At 32.9% G+C, this 20137-nt stretch overlaps 1 protein-coding gene and 1 long non-coding RNA gene across 2 annotated transcripts in view; both read left to right on the top strand.

Moving 5' to 3' along the window:
• The window catches only part of LOC127715861 (uncharacterized), a 77213-nt gene that overhangs the window by 42093 nt on the left and 14983 nt on the right, over positions 1-20137 (top strand). The window lies entirely within an intron of this gene.
• Positions 7408-19040, top strand: LOC127716442 (uncharacterized). The gene is made up of 4 exons (XR_007988930.1): positions 7408-7727; positions 10957-11123; positions 13304-13422; positions 18673-19040. It is a non-coding gene; the product is annotated as an uncharacterized LOC127716442 (long non-coding RNA).

The raw sequence follows: 20137 nt of genomic DNA, 5'->3' as shown, positions 1-20137 counted from the left end.
TTTTTTAACAGGAAATGAGGAAGTTATTCATTTAGCATGGGATGAGGGACAAGCTAGTTCTACCCCATACCAACTGTTTTCTCCAAGTGGTGCTCTTTACAACAAAGCTATCGTGAAGAAACAAAATTTTTGGGAGGATGTAAGCGGTAGTAGAGCTAAGAAAAACAACAGTAAAGACAACAAAAATAGGTACGTGTTAGTATTGTTATCATGATTAAAACATCTTTTAATCAAAATGAAAGAGAATTTTGTCTGATCTAAATGAGAAATGAAAATATAATTGCGTTTATATGGCGAATAACAGCATCCATATGTAACTATAGTTTAATTGTTTACCGACTATGTGCATTACGACTTCACATTTTGAGGCTATTTTCTATGTGTTCTAAACACTTCTTATACACTAGTGCTAAAACGGGGAATATGTATGAAAGGAGCAGTAAAAACACCGTAAGTCGAGGAAACACAGAACACCACGATTCAAAAGAAAACGACGAAAAGACAAACAACAGTTCACAAAAATGTACATTAAACTAACGAACGTTAGTGAACCCGTCGTATTGCATATGACACGAAAATATATTTTATTATTGCAAAAACGTCAAAAGGATGATTTACTCATGTTCATACTAGATAATTCTGACCACTTGATGATTTTAAATTTCAAAGAATTGGCATGCAGTCCATTAAAATCCATTTCAAATTTATCCAAGGGAACTTTTTTTTCAAATAAATCCAACATAAACAGCAATAATTATCCTCTTTTTGATTTGAATATTTTTATTTCCACCGGTAAACAATATACTAATAAATTACGATAACAGGGATGACTTATATTCCCTATTGTTTATTTTACTTTTGTGGATGGGGATGTTCCTATGGCTCCTTCTTCCTGTGTGTATGCTTCCAAACTATTTTAGCATGCCCGTGACGTTTTAGTTCTCAATGAACTTCAACTTTGTATGTCTGGTGAATAATTTAGGAATTTCGTTCCGACAAATTACGTAAAAAGTTTACAAATTTCTTCAACGGATTCAAAGATTCGGATTGGAAGTTTGACTGTATCTGTGGATATCTTATTTCAAACGGGTTACGATATTTCCAATTTTACGTCGATATTTTGTTTATAGAGCCCGTAAATCTAACCACATGAACGTATTGATCCTTTAAAAAAATGTATTATTAAAAGTTATCAATTTTAATTCGAGGCAAGTGGAGTTTATCAATTTTCAAATCTCATAAATCCATTAAGAAGATACAATTCAAGGTACAAAGCATAAACTAAAAGATTTGCATGAACTCCAAAAAGAATGAGACCGGGTGCGTCGACAGAGTAGCGTCTTTTGCTATGCATGCATCACTCGCCATATGAGTCCATACTCAGTCAAAATTTCACGATTGGGATCAGGACACAATCAGTAAATTTACAGATCAGACGACTAATATGTTTTATAAAGTCCCCAAAAACTTGTCGCTAGTGAGTTGAGACACAGACACATCGTCTTTGTCAATCAATTCGTGATAGTGACCGTAAAACGTATGTTCTCTTCAACACTAGTAATATCTTTATCGGTTCTAACATTGATTTTATTTTCAAGTTGATACATAACGGAATATGTATTGTGATACAGTCATACCAGTCGGTCTTGCATAGTGTAGAGGTTCCCTGTAATAATACGGCCATAAGTATCAAATCTAAACTTCCATGTTTCACACTTTCCCGTGAAAGAGCATTCTATCTTAAAATTGACATTTGATGTAACTGACTATGTTATCAAAAGCGGGCGGTATAGTTATGAGAGTCATTAAAAACTGAATACATTGATCAAATCAGCATCCCTGTTAATGTATCTTATCTTTACAAATGCATCACGGTGCGAAGCTATTAGTTGCATACGGTATTCACGCCATCTTGAATTTTTACGTTACAAATATCGGTTCTCATTGGTTGCCTGTAGACGAGGGAAATATTCTATAGGCTAGAATGAGATATATATAGAATTGGGATACAGGAGAAGATATTAAATACGGACATAGTTACAGTATGGGTATTCAAGATCATATCTGATACCCGATCAATGAATAATGTTGCATTTACTGGTTTACCTTGTTTTGTTATATAATGCCGAGTCAATTCGTGTTGATAAATTAGAAGAGGGACAAAGATAAACAAGTTTCTGAGTGCTCATCTGTCTTTATATGCATATACACCAACACTTAAAATACATATAACTGCCAGTGATATTCAAGAAAATTGGCAGAATACGTGTATTCCATCTTATAAAACAAACAGCTACACCAAGACCACAAGATACCCCCGGCTTATGCATTAGAATTATTGTGAGAAGATCTGAAAATATGCATCTAATAACAACTAAGAGATATGGGTGTGTAAGAAAACATGCATAAGGATATCCAAATACAAATAAATATTGCGTCTAAATTAACTGTTAAAAGTCCCCTATTTTAATGGAACGACAAACTATAAAAATATCAAATCCAAAGCGAATCTATATTCGCCAATACCAACAAAAGTGTAAAGTTTTTGGTTAATCCAAACATTCTAGACCTAAAGTACGCCATGTAGAATATTACCATAAGTCCCATAACTGTGGAAAGAATTTCAAAATTCATTCAAAATCAAACGGTATCTCTTGAATGAAGACACATAAGAATTGTAAAATCAAAAGGAAGTTTTCGTCTATCAATCATAATTTTTCGTTTAAGTTTCGTGGGAGTTGGTTAAATCAAATATAAGTTTTTGCAGGAAATATTCATGGACACACTACAATATACCACAATATACCTATCTAAGACGCGCGTATAAGACCACAATTATGAGTATATGCACAGTGGCGATCATTAACACCTTTCTCGTACACAAACAACCACATATACCTCATTTCAATGAAAATTATGATACAGCGAAGCATCCCAAAGCTTTTTAGTAAGCTACACACTGTGATCCTTAGTTTTGTCAATACGAGGTGCCAAGGGAGACAAAAAACTGTTTTGATCCGCTTACACTCTTATAGTAGACTAAAAAACGATATTGTATTTTATTGAATATAATGGAATTAACCAATTGAAATTTGACCTAGTTTGCATAATGACTCATGTCTACCCTTGATTTAAATGGAGTTAAGGGGACGACTAGTTGATATTCTTGGGTATGATTTTTCCGGATTAAAATACTTTCATTTGTTGCTTCGCATGCCTTTTTTTTTATTTTTGTAGACATTTGTTTTCGGCATTTTGTGCTGTTGTTTATTCATGTGTATACTGTCTTATTCAAAGTTATTTATTTTTCGTTCTTACCAGGTCAAGTTATTCATTTTCAAAAATCTGCTGACCTCCCCCCATCCCATTCTTAGAACGATCTACGTGGATTTGTTGATTGCGGTTTTACTCCAATATACAGACTAGTCAGTATAATTTGTGTTGTAGCTCTTTTCCGTTTTTGTAAACCAGTAGGATCGGGATCATTACATGATGAAAAAACGAAATTCCTTCCACTTCAGTTTTCTAATAAAGGATTCGATGCTATCAACATCAGAAACGTTCTTCATCAAAAAGAGCGATCATCTAAAAAGCACTATAATTTTCATTTCATTTTATTGTATTCTACAGTTACACCAAAACCATTGCACCTAAAGTATTCAACTATAAGCAAGCATAAAAATGTTCAAGTCACAGGTAGATTTGTGTTATGAAAAAATCAATATGAGCCAATTTATGATGAATGTGCCCGAGTTGTCTTTCAACCAAAACAATAATACAAAACGATGTAAAAAAATTAAGTAGATATTTTAATCAATTGGATCTGTATATTTTAGTTATTACAGTCCCAAGGAAATTGTAGATAGAGCACGCAGTGCAAAAGGTCAAGTCAACTACAACCTAGTGTGGTATAATTGCGAACATTTTGCCAGTTCGTGTCGATATGGTTCTAAAATGTCCGACCAGGTATTGTGTGATGATTCTGTAAAGATAAAAAGAAATTTAAGGTATAGTTAATTGTGAAAGCAACCCTAAACAACATAAAAAAACCAATAAGATACCGGTATATAAAGTCAACGAGGCAAATATGGAAAAATTTAATTGACTTTGAGCACTTAACTACTAGGGCAAAAATGCCACACATGTGTCACGCATGTACCTAAAAACGCATGTGTCACAGGTGTGTCACATGCGTAATACACATGTTTCTTGCCACGCATGTGAATCATGCGTGGTACACATGCGTTCACATGCGTAATACACGCATGTGAATCGCATGTGTCAGAAAAACACCTGTGTCACGCATGTGTTGGAAAACGCATGTGACACATGCGATATTTGCATGTGTAACACATGTATAGTCAAACGCATGTGTAACGCATGTGTTACACAGGAACATTTTGTTGATGTGAATTTAAGTTAAATTTTTCACATGAATTTTACGTTAAATTTTTCATGTGAAATTCACATGAAAAAAAAGTTAATTGTGTCCAAGTTGAAAAAAATTAACATCAAAATTAAAACTTGTTTATTAACATCTAATACCTTGTAAGACATATATTCCATTGAAAATCTTATTTTACTTTTAAAAAAATTATTTTCACATGAAACCCCCTTTTTTGAATGATCAATGCATTTAAATGGGGAAACATAATTCGAACCCCCCTTTTATCCTGTGTTGGGACCCTCCCCCTTTTAAAAATGGCTGGATCAGCCCCTGATTATCCTTAATTGTCACCATAATAAATGGTATTTTATCCAATCAGCTTAGGAAAATAATCGCAGTAAAAAAAGGCAAAGTAAATAAAATTGCAATAATTGTCAGATATGGGTCCAGGATCCTTAAAAAAAAGTGAGACTAGACTTGTAAAAAGTCTCTCTCTATATATAATTCCTAAAGGGAGTAGGCCAGGGGATTCTGTGAATCATCCCCCTTCCCCCATAACATGTTCTTCTTATTTGAACAATTGAAAGTTTAATCTTTAAACATTTATTTTAATTAAGATTTTCATTGGTATTTCTTTTAATACATATACACAGGTGAAAGAAGTATGCATTTATATTGGGAGAATTTGGTGTTAATTGCAGAACTTGGAATATCTAGATGTGTTGTGTTGTGTTTTTGTTATTATTGTTTGAATAACTTTCTCAAAGGTGTGTTACAATAACCTTACATCTCTTTTTATTCCTATATATCTGCCAACTATCTTGGACAAAGGACAGACAGATACACCCAGTAGATATATTTAAGTCTTAGGTGCTTCATACAGTTATGGAACTAAATTATAAATTTGAATATTTTATTTAGTATTTTCTTATTTGTAACCCTTGTGTTACAAAAATGACTGATTGTATGTAACATTGACATTGGGTTGTACAAGTGTAAATTTAAAAATTACCTGGTTTGGTAGTTCAAACAAACGTGACCAATTAACATTGTCAATACTTGATTGTTGACCATTCTGATTATCTGTCCAAGTACAAAACTATGCTAACAATATAATATACATGAGCATATAGAAAGTACTTGAAAAGTTTCAGAGTGTTTGGGGTAGTCTGTCCTGTTCAATACGGCTCATAAGATAAAGGGGAAAGCAACACTATTATTGTGTTTAAATCACGACAAACAATAGTCACTACATACTTTCGTCCCTTTAATTTTTAGGCTTATACAATGTACAGAATAATATACCATTATAACTTTATCATACATTTCTTCATCTTTGGTGTGGAATAAAAGCAAAGGATATAATTACCTGCTTATATTTTACTTGTGTTTCAAGCAAGCATTTGGTGGGTTGAGAGGGGTTTACTGTAACGGCGGTTATAAACTTACTGGCATAGGCGGATCCAGGGTGGGGGGCCTGGGGGGCCCGGGCCCCCCTTTTGTGGGAAAAATTTGGTTGATTATATAGGGAATCACTGAAGCATGACTGGAGCGGCCCCCCCATAGGTCAGTCAGCGGGCCCCCCTTATGAAAAGTTCTGGATCCGCCACTGACTTACCACCACCCACGTGCCACCACATCAGTGTCCTGCAGGCATTTGCCCGCAGGTGGTGTCAAAAGTTACATGTGCTTGTGTTTTTTCAAAGTTCATAAAATGTGGAACAAATGTCCTCAATTTCTCTATTCTATTTATAAGCGGGAACATAAATATCAATGATCAGTGTTGGAGCTGGGACTATTGTATAATAGTCTCCATAATAGTCCCAGGTTGGAGGCATTAATGTCATTAATACCATTGTGAGGGTATTACTGGAAAGAAGTTGTTTAAGAATAGATCAACCAAGGATTTGTTTATTGGATCAACGGTGATAACATTTTAAAACTGTGATACCCAAACAACCTTGGTATGAAATACTGTACAGAAATTCCCAGTAACCGTTGGGCTTAACATTACATAAAAACTAAAGATTGTGCCATTGACGGATCCAGAAATTTTCATAAGGGGGCCCACTGACTGCTAAAGAGGGGGCCTCCCTAGTCATGCATCAGTGATTCCCGATATAATAGATCAAATTTTTGCTACAAAAAGGGGAGGGGCAGGGTGCTCTAAATCCGCCTTTATGTGCAACACGAACCTCCAAAATACATGGGTGAACTCAAGTATTGTGAATGATAAAGTTAGGAACTTTCTGTTCAACATGTGGCAACCTAGGTTTGAGTATACATGTAATTGCCAACTTGAAATTAAGTAAGTAAAACTTTGATTTGATTCGCCATATTGGCAAACATGTGAAGATAAGATCTGGTGAGCTTTTCGTCGAATATCATGAGGAGATAGTGTTAAAAATATTTGTATAGTTCATGAGTTGAAAATTATAAAACAAAATATATTGTTTAACCTTGGACAAAAAGATCAAGTCCAAAACTGGCTGTTATTTGTGTAGGCTACCTTAATCTTGAAGAGTATGCAATTCTAAATCAAGGAGCCGGTAGGCAATTTCCTAATAATATTACAAAAGAACTTGTCACAGATTCTTAACTAAACGTCTATCAGATTAGTAAAATTTCTAATTCACTGACATCTGTTGGACATAGATACTCAAATCGCAGAATCTTATTAGTAATAAAAAAAAATCTGTGTTTTCTGTGACATCATTTTGAAAAATATATGTTTATATTTTATTTATAACACTCTAACTGTCTAACATTTAATTCTCCTTTGATTAGAATTTAGAGTAATTATCGTTTGTCAATTTTCCAAACTTTCCATGCCCCCCTCAGCAGAGTTATTTAATTCTGAATGGAACAAAATGTGAATGAGTTATAAATAATATATAAATGATTGAATATTCTTTATTTAGTTTATCTTTATTCTCAATTCTTCCAGAGACATGTATATGCTCTGAGAATAATGTCTTTGCATGATTCTTCATAATTAAGTATACTCAATTGTTCTCTATGATCCTTCTTTCTATATTTTTGCTTTTCAACTATCTATATATTTTTTTTGTGTCCTTATTTAAATCCCCATTCTTGATTCCAGACTAACTCTCATATATATACGTAAATATACGAAAGCTTGGCACGTCGAATACGGAAACCCGGAAATCTTTTCACCGTTGTCGTTTTTATACTATGACGCAAAATCCATGGACGCTCGTCTGCTGCTGAATTCATGTTTTAAAAGAATGGACAAAGATAGTCAGATAGTTGATACAAAGACCTTTGATTTTTCAAACTGATGGATCAAAAGTTATTATAAACAGATATATTGAAATGGGTTAGTAACTTACATTGTCGATTAACTGAATCCGGGGAACGAAAGTCAACGCAACGAAAGTGTTTCGTTTTGATGGATTACGTACCAACTTATTTTACTTGGAAAGCACAATGAAATGTAAATATAATCATGCGCATTTTTAGGAAGATGCTAGTGCTATACTTTTCACGAAAAACCATTTGACTTTATCCATGTCATGCATGTATAAACCCGAAAATCAGTCAAAGATTGGCAAAACGGAAGCAAGTCAACTCGCCCCATTGCAATTGGCAAAACGCCCCATTATTTTAAAATCGCCCCACTCTTGTTTAGGGAGCTACCATTTGATTTTTATGGGAGAGGGGGCTTTGACAGAATTTGAAAAAATGCGGGACAGGAGTTTTGAGTAAAAAAATAAAAGCCAGGACCGAAAAGAATGAATAATAAACTGTCAGGACAGATATTACAACTAAAAAAAATTCGTAAGGGTTCCGCGGAACCCAGTGTCTCGCCTACTTTTTCTGTTAATCGCAGGCTCAACAAAAATGAGTAAGTAAATCAATAAAAATATTCCTCTTGATACTATCTTTTGATTGTAAGAAGCTTCTGTCCAAGTTTGGTAAAAATCCAGGATAGTTTATGAATATAATAAATGTTTAAAAACTTTAACTGCAGACTGAATGTAATGTTAACTGGAAGAAAACAAAATTTCCTTCTAGATACTAGCATTTGATCATAAACAAGCTTCTGTCCAAGTTTGGTACAAATCCAAAATAGTATAAGAAAGTTATTAAAATTTAAAAAACTTTAACCACAGAGTGAATGTGTTGTCTCCTGGCAGAAAATCTAAGTCCCTTTAAAAGTAAAATACGGAAAAAATGGATTTATTTTTTTAACAAAATTTCCTTCTAGATACTAGCTTTCTTTTGATCATAAACAAGCTTCTGTCCAAGTTTGGTACAAATCCAAAATAGTATAAGAAAGTTATTAAATTTTTTAAAACTTTAACCACAGAGTGAATGTGTTGTTTCCTGGCAGAAAATCTAAGTCCATTTAAAAGTAAAATAAGGAAAAAATGGATTTTTTTTTTTTACAAAATTTATATCTGGATACTATCTTATGATCATAAACAAGCTTCTGTCCAAGTTTGGTAGAAACCCAGGATAGTTTAAGAAAGTTATTAAAATTTCAAAAACTTTAACCACAGAGTGAATGTAATATTTCCCGGCAGAAAAACTAAGTCCATTTATAAGTAAAATACGGAAAAAATGGAATTTTATTTTTACAAAATTTACTTCTGGATACTATCTTATGATCACAAACAAGCTTCTGTCCAAGTTTGGTAGAAACCCAGGATAGTATAAGAAAGTTATTAAAATTTCAAAAACTTTAACCACAGAGTGCATAATATTTGTGGACGCCGCCGCCGCCGCCGCCGCCGACGGAATGTAGGATCGCTATGTCTCGCTTTTTCGACTAAAGTCGAAGGCTCGACAACAATGCAGGATAACTGTTCATAACATTTTCATCCTAGCCCCCCCCCACCAAATCAAGTGGTAGCTCCCTTCATACCAACTTGCTTGCCCCACATTAAAAAAAAATCGCCCCACTTGTGAAAAGGATTAAATCCTGTTAAATATACAATGTACTCCTGCCAACAGTGGCAACTTGCCTAACTTGGGTAAAATCCAAATGAATATAATCATGATAATATATAATAAATATATTATAAACAGATAAAGGTCTACCAACTCGCCCTACATGTACTTTAAAAAAATGAAAACTTATCTACCCAGAATTAAAAAAAAAAATTGAAATTTAATATATGATATTTATTGAATTTAAATGATGGTTCACTTCTTAAAATATAATTGTAGATTCATTATTTACTATTATTTAATTTATGTATTTATTGGAAAATAACTTTATTCTTGCATTAGCTTAGTTATTTGCAAAATAATTGCAAAGAAACCTGTTAATTGTATCATAATCTATCTGATTGTTTTTTAGCCGACTCAAAATCATGCTGTTAATTAGGGCCCCCTGTTGTACATGTACTTAGGAATCGGACACCTCCAGAAGATGAAAGATCTACTTTACATTACGTAATGTAAATATAAAAATAAGAAAATGTGGTATGATTGCCAATGAGAAAAGAGAGGAATTGGTAAAAGTCCGTGAAAATTCACTTGTTTTCCAATCCTAATAAAACTGTCATATTGTAATGTTTAAATAACCTAATTATTTTCAAAATAAAATCTTGTTTACACTAATGAGAAAAGACAACTCTCCATCAGAGATCAAATTACATCAAAGTTAACAACTAGAGGTCACTGTACATCCTTCAACAATGAGCAAACCCCATACCATATAGTCAGCTATAAAAGACCCCAAATGAAAATGACAAATTTGTAAAATAATTCAAACAAGAAAACTAGCAGACTAATTTATATACAAAACAAAGAACAAAAAAAACAAAATATGATACACAGCAACAAACGACAAACTGAACCACTGAATTACAGGCTCCTGACATGGGACAGGCACATACATACAAATATGTACAGGATGGGGTGGGGCTAGACTAGTAGTTTGTGGTGCCGAACCCACCTCCTAACCTGGTATATTGATGTGAAAAGGGCTTAACTCGTCAGATCTATACAAAGTAGAAAGACATCTAACAAAACCACACACAAGACGTGGTGGGTACTTACACATCCCCACAACAAAAAAGACCAAGTTCAGATCTGAGAGTACTCCTAGTTACTAACACCTAGTTCAAAGCCAAAAACAAAGTACATTGTACATGTACAATGTATTTACCACCAAACCTTGCCTGGTTTAGTCCATTTCTCAGATACTACCTTATATAAAATAGTCCAACTTTTGGTGTAATTTAAACAACTTTGAATGACTTAAAATTTCAAAGTATCATGATTATTAATAACTTAATCCCCAAAGATTGGCATTATAAATCATGACAGATTCAGAGATCCTGTAATATATACTGTACATGTAATCACTTTTGTTCATCCCTTCATTCAAGGGTCATATGGAATTTATATGATGGATTAGAACATTAATAAAATGATTAAATACTTTTTTGTAGTCATTTTTTTTTCAGGGAAAGTTTGTTGGTCTAGTTTTAAAAGATCAAAGCAAGCCAATTTTGCCAGATCAAAATATTAAAGGCAATTTTGGCAGATACATTGTATTATAACTTCATTTTATTAAACATTATTTATTTTAGCTTTTTCAACGAAAGTACAATTACTTTGAGAAGTAGGAGAAGCTAAGCAACAGGACAGAATTCATTTGAGGCATTGCTTTCTAGATTATATAGTGGAGTCATAGATTGTCCTATTGATTTATGTGGATATGAGGAGCAGTAGTCAATGAATAATTTTGTGATGAGAGGTATGTAATGAAAATGATAACTATGTTTGAATAATTTTTTCTTGTCAGGCTCTGTACATTCAGTTTCGAAGATTTTTTTAAAAGTTTGAGGTCAAAGAGTTTAAAGTTTGATTCTTGTAATGTTGTGGGCAAGTTCGAAAATTATCCATGTTAGAAGTGACAAATTAATTTTTTTACAGGTCATTTTTATAGAAAATTGCATTCAAAGCTCTCTTAATCGCTTGTTCTTTTTTGTCTAGCCACAACAGTTATGAAGCTGTGACTTAGGCATGCTGTTTTCAATAGAGGCATATATAGTCGTAAAAAAATTGTTGATATTCATGATGAGGTCAGTTTAAGGAAACCAAGAAATAAAACCTTTGCACCTTTCGTTGGCGGTATACCATCTTTTCCGCAAGTTCATTGTTTTCTGTTTAGTATTAAATTTATAATTAAGATTTATTATTACATCGGTGATCCGTTTATTTGGCAATTTATACAGGAATAATGTCACTTTAAAATGTATGAGTTAGAAAGTAAGTGCTATTAAAATTTAGGTTTACAGAAGTTATTCCGTGGAAATATATATTGTTTAATGTAATGAAAATTGCATTGCAAGCAATCCCAAACAGGTCTACATTTCTTTTAGATTATTTATGAAAATGTTTAAAAGAACAACCATATTGTATACTACAGCAAAAAAGTTTTGAGGTCGTATATTGCTATCAACTCGTTCGAAGACATTTGGTTTCCGGACAATAACTTCAGTTTAAGTGTATGAATGTCTATGAAATTAGATTTAAAGGTTCAATACCACAAAAGGAAGGTTGGGATTATTTTTGGCGTCATGGTTCAACCCGTGTAGGAATTAGGGGCCAAAAAAGGCCCAAATCGAGCATTTTTCTAAATTCAGGACAATAACTTGTTTATAAGTATTTTAATTGCTATGAAATTGTACCACAAGTAGAAGGTTAAGTTTCATTTTGGGGGTATTTGCCCAAACCATTCAGGAATTAGAGACCAAAAAGGGTCTAAAACAAGCATTGTCAGACTGCCCTATATTATTAATTGATCATGATAAGTTGTTCTCGTTTAGAATACATAAAATATTTGCCTCTGGACATTAAAATAAGAAAAAAAGTCAATCAATTTATGTTTTTGCATTATCAGAATGAATTTGCAAATATATAACAATTAAATTATGTTGTATCCTTGGAGCTTTTTCAATGACCTAGCATATAAATATAAAAAAAAGAGGTATGATCCTCAATGTGACAACTATCAATTAATAGACCAAAGGACAAAGATGTAAACATTTACTGGTCAATGTACAGCCTTAAACAATGAACAAAATCAATACCATAAAGTAACCTACAAGGATGAAAAATATAAACTACATACATACAGTAATGGCAGACAGCAAACAACATAAGAACCAACTTTCAAAATTAGCCAAAAAGGACTGGATTCATCAATAGGTCTTATAATAAAAAAGGTGCAAAAAACATGTTTTCCCAAACTAAAATATCTATCAGTTTACATTCAACAGATTTAGTGTAACAATGTTTCACAGTTTGTCATTTTATGCAGTCTTAAGAAAAGTATGACTGTGTAATGTCAAAATATTCAATATATCAAAAGGGTATAAAACCTATTTCTCAATGCAAGTATGCAAGGATGCACAGACAGACAAGTGTAAAACTTGATGCCCCCTCCGTTACGACAAGGGCATAAAAAAGAGATGCACAATGGGACTACGTCGGAAGTTTTAATAAATTATGAATTACATGTTTATGCAGAAAAAACACATACAAATGTGTGTTCTTGTGTGCAGATATAATTAATTCCATGTCAAATTTAACCTACATATAATATCACTTCCATTTACTGGAAACCACGAAATTAAATCCCCATGAAATCTTGTAAAGAGACAAAACCACGAAATTTTAACCCCACGAAAATTAATGTTTCTACAGTATATAGTCAACTGTAAAAGATCCTGACAAAGTGAGCAACAATCCAATCCAGAAAACTAGTGATGTTCCAATTACCAATGTGCAGTATTGGTTATAATATAAAAATATCACTTGTTTTCTCTCTCTTTGCCAAGTGATAACTGTATTCCTAATTTATTCTTATTGGAAAGCAGACTGCATCAGGTTAAGATTTTATATGATAATCACAGGAATTTTAATTTTCAGAATTAGCTCCTCAGATGTAAGTGGAAGGGAAGCTATATACATTATATGTTTAAATGAAATTAACAACAGGATTACATATTGAGGAGATCCTATAGCTACAGTATATATAAATGTAACTGGTATGTATTTGTCACAGTATTTAATTTCCAAATGGTATAACAAAAATACTGAATTCCAAGGCAATTTCAAAAAAATCGTAAGGGTTCCGCAGAACCCAGTGTCTCGCCTACTTTTGCTGTTAATTGCATCATTTTCTCATCACTTGGCGTCCGTCGTCGTCCGTTAACTTTTACAAAAATCTTCTCTGAAACTATTGGGCCAAATAAACCAAACTTGGCCTAAATCATCCTTAGGGTATCTAGTTTAAAAAATGTATCCGTTGACCCTGGCCATCAACCAAGATGGCCAATATTGCTAAAAATAGAACATGGGGGTAAAATGCAGTTTTTGGCTTCTATCTTTGAAACCAAAGCATTTAGAGAAAATCTGACATGGGGTAAAAATGTTCATCAGGTGAATATCTATCTCTGTTGAATTTTCAGACGCATCAGACAACCCGTTGTTGGGTTGCTGCCCCTGAATTGGTAATTTTAAGAATTTTTTTTTCAATTTTTATACGACCACAAAAAATTATTGGTATCACGTTGTTGTCGTCGTCGCCCAAAGACACTTGGTTTCCAGACAATAACTTTAGTATTAGTAAATAGAAATCTATGAAATTTAAACATAAGGTTTATAACCACAAAAGGAAGGTTGGGATTGATTTTGGGGGTTATGGTCCCAACAGTTTAGGAATCAGGGGCCTAAATAAGCATTTTTCTAGTTTCATGACAATAACTTGTGGAACAGTGTATGGATCTCTCTGAAATTATACTACAAGTTTCCATACCACAAAGGGATGGTTAGGAATGGCTTTGGGGGGTTATGGCTCAAACCATTTAGGAATTGGGGGCAAAAAAGTGAGAAAAAACAAGGGTGTCCTGGTTAATGGACAATTACTTAAGTACAAATTACAGTGTAAGGGAGGAAATTCAAATACATCTTGGAAATTTGAATTGAAATTATGACCATAACTGAGGGAAAGATTTTTTTTTTTGGAAAAAGGGGGGGGGGGGGGGGGGGGACAATTTTTTCTCTTCAAGATTTCAGAAATCAAAATCAAAAAGAAAATCCTTCAAATTTATTTTTTTTTTTAAAAAGGGGATGGAGGTCAATTCGCAACAGCATAGTGTATTACACAAAAGCAAAATTTTGAATATAAATTCAAATCATATAACCAATTTTAAGTTCTTTGACTACAGTTATTCTGTGTCAGAAACCTATTATGTGTCAAATATTGAATTGCAATCCAAATTCAGACCTGTATCAAGCGCGAATATTGTGTCCATATTTGCCCCAACTGTTCAGGGTTGGACCTCTGTGGTCATATCCAGCTGCGCTCGGCAAAGCAATTTATTGGTTATTATCTTGAACATTATAATAGAGATAAACTGTAAACAGCAATAATGTTCAGCAAATAAGATTCACAAATAAGTCAACATGATCAAAATGGTCAATTGACCCCATAAGGAGTTATTGCACTTTAAAAGTCAAATTTAAAAAAAATTTCGTAAATTTTTGTAATCTTTTACAAAAGTCTTTTCCTGAAACAACTGAGACAAATTTAACCAAACTTGGCCATAATAAGCATTAGGGTATCTAGTTTAAAAATAGAACATAGGGGGAAAAATGCAGTTTTTGACTTATATCTTTGAAACTAAAGCAAAAGTATATCGGTTGCATTATTTCATGCATCAATTGTAAAATAAAAAAAATATCAGGTGAGTGACACAGGCTCCTTGGAGCTTTTAGTTGGTATTGTAATTTAAATGAGGTTAAGACATGTAAGAAAGGGGCTTGAAAAATGAGGAATTGTGTTTCTACAAGCACTTAGTAATCTAGATCTATAATACTAAAATAACAAGGTCCAATTTGTGAGCCGGCATGACATAAAAATGACGATTCAAAGAATTCAACTTTATTTATAACTTATATATATAGGACAATGGTGTTGATTAAAAATTACACCATTCCAGGCCCATTTGTTTTCCACATAATTATTACTACAGATAATTAACAAGTTCTGGGTCGAAGGGTTCAAAAAGAAAGATTTTGAAAGCAGAGAAAACTGTGCACCTAATGACCAGCATGACATTATTAGATGACAAAACGAAAAATCTTAAAATTCAGGCTAAAAATAAGGCTAAGGTACTTTGCTTCAGTCACAACACCATGATGTCCCGGAGTATTCTAGTATATATTATATATACAGGTAATGTGTAGTACACATGCATGAATAGAGTTAGTTTTCATTATTACGGTAATTTATGTTGATAAAAATGAGAATATGTAGTATTATTGCCAATGAGACAACTATCCACCAGAGTCCAAATGACTGAATGTTAGCAACTAGAGATCACTGTATGAACAGCTTTCAACAATGAGCAAAACTGATACTGCATCTAGCAAGCTATAAAAGGTCCTGAAATTACAGATGTAATACAATTCCAATTTAGGTAAAAGACATTAAACGAAAAATAAATATGATAAACAACAACTATTATATTCCACTCCAGTTGTTCACACGATATATATATATATATATATATATATATATGTAAGTTTGGTAAATCATTGGAGATTAAATTGATGTTATCATTTTTTGCCTGATTGGTAATCCAATATTTGATGTATGTTTTACAAAAAATATATGCTGTTTTTGTCTCGCTTGACGGAGTCAAAAAGCGAGGCATAGGTATGCTGTTTCTGGCGTTGGTGACGACAGCGGCGTCAACAATGTATTAGTTTGTGATTAGGTCTAGTTTATAGTGAACCACAAGTAGTAAGTCGAAGATATTTGGTATGCAGTTGTATTAGTATTGGCACATCTCATTACCATGGAGATTATTTGGCCCCACCCCCTCAGTTATGGTTTATTGACTTAATTTGAAATTCTTGCTTAGTCTTCATGTATTAGTTTGTGATTAGGTCAGTTTATGGAGAACCACTACAGAGCTCCAGATAAGAATTCACAAATTGGGGTTTTTACCCACCATTTTTTTATGTAATTGGGTGATAAAGTTTTTTAAATTGCATTATCAATTCCAATTCACCCCTCAAGCAAATATCAAATTGGGTTTTTCACCACCAAGCTCCTTAATGTATTGGGTTTTTTCGTCAACACAATATTGAATATTTAGGCATGTTATATTCACATTATATCAACCCCAGATGTGTTTCCATCTTAAATGTGTTTCTTTCTTTGTAGAATATGTGCTAGCTGTTTTATTTGGTTTATTCACTGACGAGCAATTGAACATTTAATTTGTGTCCCGTTTTAAACGTTCTGTCAGTTTTGTATTTTCTCAAAACTTATGTAAACTGCAGCTGGTGTCACTAGTTGGACAGGAACTAATTGCCTTTCTAGATCCCATATGATCACCCTACAGTTTAATTATAGTTGGGTTAGGTGTGGCTAAGTGTTTAGATTTTTGTGTAATATATGTGAAATTTAGGTGTTGTAAGAAATTTTTGCCAGTCCTTTCACCTATTTGCCAGATCTACTTTTTAATAAAAATAAAAAAGTAGTTTCCAGATTTAAGATATACCCCAAAACCTTGAGGTTTATAGGGTGGTTTATAATGACGGAGACCACATTCAACTTAAATTTACAAATAATTCTGCAACATCAAGTAAATAAATGACAATGTTATACTGCACTTTCCAATAAGACAACTATCTTAAGCATCTAGAACAATTAGACCAAAACAAAAAAAGTGTCAAGCTGCATTGACGTAAAAAAACGGATATATGTGTATTCACTCATCAACTAAAATGAAAAAAATAATATATAAACTGTTTTCGTTTAATTCAATTTACATAAATCTGGGTTAAGTTGTCCCTTATCAGAACTTTTGGTTTCCGATGCTTTCAAACTACATATCATGTCATAATTGATTTGGCCTTTCACTTTTTCCAACTGATTTCGTTTTTGACGGAACCCCGTGTTTATCGCTCTAGCAATGTTCTCGTTATGGTACGCAAACACGCCCGTGCGTTCAATGGCCGCTTCCTAAAATCACTAGCTAAGTCTTGTTATCATCATAACTTTCCCTCAGCTATCAAAAAGAAGCCGAAAACATGCTTCTGTTCAATATTTTTACCGGACATTTACTTTCGTTTTAATTCATTGTATGTTGCGATAAATCCCGAGCAATTCGAAAAAAAATGACAGCATGTCACACGCTAATTGGATAAACGCCGAGAAGATCGAAATCTTTTCATAAACACGTGTACCTTTTGAGCAACGGAAAATTTCAACATGGACCCATTACAGCTACTTGATGCAGGGCTCTATTTTTAGAACGAAAGGACATTTCCAATTATAAATATTATAAAAATAGATTTACGCGACGACTGTAATCAAGTAAGGGTAAATAACGCAAACGATAGCGAATAAAAGCGTTAAAAACCCATGTTTTTGGCATATAATTGGGTTTTCCTTTGAATTAATTGGGTTATTGAACCCTGCAATGGGCAATTGCATTGGGTTTTTAATTATTTTTATTGCGTGATCACGCAAATACGCAGCTTATCTGGAGCTCTGCCACTAGTGGTAAGTTAATTATGATTGGTATGCAGTTGTATAAGCATTGGCATATCTCATTTCCATGGAGATTATTTGGCCCCACCCTCTCAGTCATGGTCTATTAACTTTTAAATTTTTGCTTGGTTTTCGTGTATTAGTTTGTGACTAGGTCAGTTTATGGGGAACCACTAGTGGTAAGTTCATGATAATTGGTATGCAGTTAAAATACCCATTGGCATATCTCATTTCCATGAAGATTATTTGGCACTGCCCCCTCAGTCATGGTCTATTGACTTTGAAACTTTTGCTTAGTTTTCATGTATTAGTTTGTGATTAGGTCGGCTTATGGGAAACCACTAGTGGTAAGTCAATGATATTTGGTATGCAGTTGTATTAGCATTGGCACATCTCATTACCATGGAGATTATTTCCCCTCCCCTCAGTTATCGTTTATTGACTTTAAAATATCTTAGTTTACATGTATTAGTTTGTGTTTAGGTTTTTTAAAGGGAACTTCTTATGATAAGTCAATGGTATTTGGTATGCGTTGTATTAGCATTGGCACATCTAATTTCCATGGAGATTGTTTAGCCATGTACCTTTAGTCATGGTTCATTGACTTTGAATATTTGCAAATCTTACATGTTAAAGTGTTGCTATTTTAATTTCAACATTTGCATTATCGAAATTACTAAAAAGCGAGACATATCTCTGTGATAACAGTTTATTTTTTTTATTACAGCAACTGTATTCCAAGAGTCTGATGGCTGATAATGTATTACAGGATTTTATCATTCAAGCAACATCTTAGAAGGATAAGTGCAAATGTATGAAGGAAGACTTGGGTACAAATAGCAATTACAGCAATTACATGCAGAAGAGAACTCTTAACATTACTAACAGACATGTAGTCATTATATGGGAGTGGTGTATTCAAGAAATCTAAAACACATGGAATTAAATATCGTGTATATTTTTTCAACCACAAGTACTCTCAGAATATAATACAATTCAAATTCAAATTATTGTGCCAACATGACAATTACAGTCTAAAAATGGAAAATGCATGTTTTAAACTGATTTTTATATAAATATTTGAAATAACAAGAATTTTTAGTTTATTGTGCAGCCAAACTTTGAGATCTTCTAATGGTATATGCCTGTTGTTTGTCAACATTTTTTTTTTTTTGCCTTAATCTTAAGATTGGTGTTAAAATGAAAAACTGAAATAGATATATGAAATAAGAAGGAAATGGTTGTAAATAACAGCAAGACTTTCAATATGGTATATCAAAATATATTTCACAGAACTTTCTATTTCAGTTTATTAATACAATGAGATATGAGGTATAAATAAATCAGACAGCTACACAACAAAAACATATGAAAGGCATTAAGGTGCTAACATACAGTCCTCAACAATGAACATGTGTCTAAACAATGTCATGATCTACTTAATTAACCAGAGTCTATACCAATCAAAGAGCTGCCATCAACACCAAATTCTTTAAATATTTTTTTTTATTAGGACAACCACTGAAAAGGTTCCTGGCTTGAAACAGGCACAGGAATATGTGGCAGGGTGAAATACTTTTTTTCTTCAAAACTTTCAAAAGAAAAATTGGCATCTTTTGCAAGTAAGACTATTTCCATAATGGGATTGGATTATCTCATGGCTGATAACCACAAAATGACTTGTACATACATATTAAAAATGAAATATACATTAGTGCATACATATTCTATAAATGAATCACCAATCCTTACATGACTTTTAAAAAAAGTATTGAGACTTGAACATAACCGAAAAAATTCTAGGAGTGAACTAAGGTGACCTGGATATTTGCTTGCCTTCTTTGTTTTATTGCATCTTATCTCTTGCATTGGAGATATTGTGAGTTGGGAGTTGATAGATAAATATTTTTTGTATTGTTTAGGATCAAGAAAGTAAAATATAATGGAAGTATGAACACATAGTCAAGACCAAGAAGAATATTTATATATCAAAATAGAATGTGTACTAGATTAGCATTAACTTATCTAAAATATGCTCAAATACTGTGAATTTGTGTGATTGATGCTCAATTCACCTTAATTTCATTTTGCCTGTGTATATATAGAGAAAACACATGTATAACGCATGTGTTAGAAAAATGTGTTAGAAAAATGTGTTTGAAATTGCATGTAATTCACATGAGAACTGAGAA

This window comes from Mytilus californianus, unplaced genomic scaffold (genome assembly GCF_021869535.1).
Source record: "Mytilus californianus isolate M0D057914Y unplaced genomic scaffold, xbMytCali1.0.p SCAF_9, whole genome shotgun sequence".
Classification (NCBI taxonomy): domain Eukaryota; kingdom Metazoa; phylum Mollusca; class Bivalvia; order Mytilida; family Mytilidae; genus Mytilus; species Mytilus californianus.
Note: the sequence above shows the minus strand (reverse complement) of the source record. Positions and strands in the feature narration are given on the sequence as shown.